We start from the raw sequence: 4,200 nt of genomic DNA on the forward strand, positions 1-4,200 counted from the left end.
GTGATGGGTCAGAGACGGGCTCTGCAGCCGAAGAGTCGAAGGCGGGTGTAGTATGACATATACTGGATATATTCATACATTTTACGGGTTCTTCATTTTTCTGAACTGTATAAATGTCGTGCATTGAATTTAACAGAAATGTAACGAGAGACGTTATTTATCTTTGACCCATCAAAATGAATGCGGTCATTTATTTACAGAATCAAAGTTTAACATCAAACATTTACATTAATTTGGCAAAATATGAAAATAACAACAGCATAGTTTATAGGAAGTGAGAACAATACGGCGATTGTTTTCACTTTTCAGCTAAAACGGCAGACATTGGTTAATCAGTTTTACAATCAGGAAAACCATACGGCCATGATTTTCCGTTGCATCACCACAGACATTAATGAAAACATCTGGATTAATTTTCTAGCAGAAAGGAAAGTTTAAAGATGGAAAATGGAGATTTATCTTTAGAGAGATGTGTGAGGGAATTTATCTGTAGTACCAGAACAACACGCTCTTTGGAAAATCAGCTTGGCCCATGGTACGCTTGGTCGAAATAGAACTTTTACCTGGCAGATTGGTAGAATCAGCGTCGGTGTAGAGTTCTCCTTTTGACTCTTTTTCAGCGTCTCCGTGAGGACAGCTAAGAACCCTTAGGAGTCGTGTGAGGTTATCCAAACAGAAGTTATAATTCCCAAAATCGTCTCTGCATTCTGGATTCAAGAACTCTGAATTCCTTCAGAGCTCTACTCTTTTAAGCTCTTCTCATCTCGTCTCGACTCATCTCGACACAGACTCAGAGAACCGGGAAGTTGCCACATTTAAATGGGTTCGACTTCCGGGTCATTTGAGAGCTTTTTGATTGGTCGATGGACCAGAACAGAGGTGTGGTTTGTGATGTAAGGTGTTATGGAAAGTCAAGGATAGAGATTAAGATTGTTTAAAACAGACAGAAAGTTTGTTGGAGAAATTCAGACTTCGTGGAGTCAATTCACCTAGTATCTTCTGTGAAAGTTAAACATGATATTTCTTTTCAGTAAACTTTTTAGTTGACCGAACCTCGAACTCTAACACACTTACAAATTTGCTCATTGAAGACAGAAAATCAAGAAATGCATATTAACCTGATTTCTTCTTTGAATGAGGAATAAAAATCATTACTTACTGTTTATGTAAAATAAAAATGAGTAGTTCTCTTCAACCTGTAAACATTGTTTGAACTAACACAATTTGATTATCAAAACATTTGTAAAATAGTAATGATCATAGAGAATTGTCATTTCTACTTGATTAATTCAAGAAAGAAAGTCTCAGGATGGGTCAAACTGTATTTCTGGATGCAGATCAATGAAATAACAGTTTCTGTCCATCTGGTCAGATTTGACATAGGCCTAGTCCACTACAGTCCCCCCTTTGGAAATCATCGCCTGTCCATGGGGATGAATTCCAACCGTGAACTTACACCTTCAAGTGTCCTTGAGCTTGATGTAATCCAGCAAGGAAGACCAAAGTCAAAAGTAATCCAGCAAGGAAAACAAAAGTCAAAAGTAATCCAGCAAGGAAAACAAAGTCAAGGTAATTCCACAATGTTCTTGGTAATTCCATTGTGTTGATGATAATTCCATAATGTTGTTGGTAATTCCATTGTAGCAATGCTTTAACCCCTTGGAAACAGAGTCTGTAATCCACTGGAAAAAGTCATATAATCCACAACGGTAAATCCACAACGATTGGAAGTGTTGATTAATCAGCATACAGAGGGGTACCCTTGGATTGAACTGAAGATGCGGCCACTGGATGAAGAGTGGAGACCAACGTCAGGATTGCAGGTCGCCTCCAGCAAAGGTCGTCTCTGGTCGACGTCCAGTCTGTGCCGTTCTGGTTCAAATGTGTCATGCAATTATGTGGTTTAAGGTGGGCTTATGAAGGGGATTTTACATAAGGCCTTAAACTATATGCACCTGGTGTGTAAGCTATTATGGTTGGGAACAGCTACAACTACCAGTTAAGGGGTGGAACATGCTGAAAAAGGGTAACTACAGGGGTTTATACCTATAGAAAAGGGTTCCAAACTATTTTTCCATTTCTAACTTGGTTTAAGTTAGCTTTACATGGTAAAATATAGTTTGGTGCAATTGTCTGTTGTCTTTTAGACGAACGACTTGAGATTGGGTGTTTGGTTTCCCCATAAATGTTTTTGGAAGTCTATGGCGAGACTTATCAAAAAGAATTAGCTACCCCCCCGAATAGAATTGTTCGAGTAGGTTCGGCTTAAGCGTTGTGAGATCAATGTAGAATATGGTACTTAAGGTAGCAATAATATACATTGACTCCGCAAAGGTTGGCATGGTTAAAGGCCTCTTAGTCTCTAACTTAACTACACAACAAAATTCATTCTTGCCTGGGGTGTTCGAAAACAATACCAAAAACCAATTAAACGATGTCTCAACATCGACAAAAACAGTGACTAAGCAACCAGTTAAACAACGTTTCAACATTGACAAAAGCAGTGATTAAGCAACTAGAAAACGACGTTTCGGTGCGCCACTCACTCTGAATGTCAGATTTGATCATGTTATCGCGTCTGGTAGCATTATCCTAACTGGCGTCACCCCCCTTCGGTCATGGGAGACCGCGAACACGGGTGAGGACGTCGCTCCATGAGCTAAAGTTAGGCTGTCCTTGAGTAGTTTTAACTGTTTGCGCAGCTGAAAGAGGACTTTTAGGTCTGGATTGGAATCCAGGTTACCTTTCGATGGAGTGTATTTGTCTGGGTCAGTCAGATACAGTATCATCGATTTAGTTGCAGGATCATCCAACTTCTGAAGTTGGATGATGTCTGGGTCAGGTGAAAATGACTTTTCATATTTTAAAAGAACTTGGCGAAGTTTGTCTCTTTCTTCATCAGATGTCAGAGTGTCGGCTTGGGCGACCACCTGTTCAATCTGTGATGAGACTGATGAGGGTTCTTGCTCCATGGGGAGCTCCAACGAATCCTTTTCTGAGTCGTCGGACCTGTCTATGGGCAAGGCACCATAGGTTTGTGGTCCTTGGTCGACGTCATTGTTTGAGAAAAGAGCGATGGCCTGTGATGGTTTCGTGAAACATACTGGCCCAGCTTCTTGACTCAGTACCAGGTTATCTGGGAGTCCTCCCAGAACTAGAATGCCTAGTTCAAAATCATGAAAATCAGTTTCTGAGTTTTCAGTTTGCGATGACTCATCATCGTTTGTGTGTGAGTTTATCCCCCCTTCGTCCGATGAGGGGTTGTTGGAGGCAGCAACAGCAATGTCTTGGTGTGTTCCACCGACATCTGTAATGTTGTCATTCGCGCCTTCAGAGTTAGTAGCGATCGCATCACTACACAGTGCTCCTGGTTGGGTTCCCATTTCAGCGTGTATCAAAGTGTCTAAAAACCTTTGTATTTCCTCTGTCTCCTCCGAGCTCAGAGGTTTAGGGCTTTGCTCCTGGGACCTTTGTGATTTTATCGCCTCGGTTCGTTCCGTCCAAGGTGGGGGAGGTTTAGGTACGTCTTTTGGGGGTTCCTTTCCGGACATCCCCTGACAATATGGGTCCTCTTGGATCCCATATCTTTGCGTCCTACGCATGCCCCATATACGATAAGCACGTTCATCCTCTGAAAGAGGAGCCTTTTTATCCCAGCGTGCACCTTCATCACGTGGTTTGTTAGTTTGAAAATACTGCCTTTCCTCGCCTGTTTTAGGAGGAGGTGGCGTCGCACGCCTTCCTTCCATTTCTGGGGAGTGGGGTTTAACCTTTACACCAGGAAACACCTCTATGGGCGTCTTAGCATGAGAACGTGCCTCGAACACATTTATAGCACACTTTTTAATGTTTGGTGGAGGAGGCCTGTTCAGGTCTGTTCCTACCACTTTAGGTGAGGGTGGATGGATGAGTCTAAAAGCACCAGGTCTGTAAAAGATTTTTGGAGGTTTTGGTGGATTATCCCAACACTGTTCAAGGTCTTCTCTGGATTCCAGACCACCTCACCCCACTTAAGAACTTTTATTTGTTGCTGCTCTTAGCTTCTCCTCACATGCTTTTAAGCGTTCCTGGGAGGTTTGACATTCACTTTGTAAACGCATAACTAGCCCCAGTAATGCTTTTTTATCAATTCTGAGTTCTTCCAGATCTTTTTTAAGCACATCTATTTCACCTTTGCAGCGGGAAACTTGTGACATTTTC

General features: G+C 41.9%; 1 protein-coding gene across 1 annotated transcript in view; it reads left to right on the forward strand.

Annotated features, from left to right (window-relative positions):
- The window catches only part of LOC119408305 (proline-rich protein 36-like), a 54,981-nt gene that overhangs the window by 49,270 nt on the left and 1,511 nt on the right, over positions 1–4,200 (forward strand). The gene's annotated exons all lie outside the window — the stretch shown is intronic.

The sequence above is a fragment of the Nematolebias whitei genome, chromosome 4, assembly GCF_014905685.2.
Source record: "Nematolebias whitei isolate Nwh7 chromosome 4, NemWhi1, whole genome shotgun sequence".
NCBI lineage: Eukaryota > Metazoa > Chordata > Actinopteri > Cyprinodontiformes > Rivulidae > Nematolebias > Nematolebias whitei.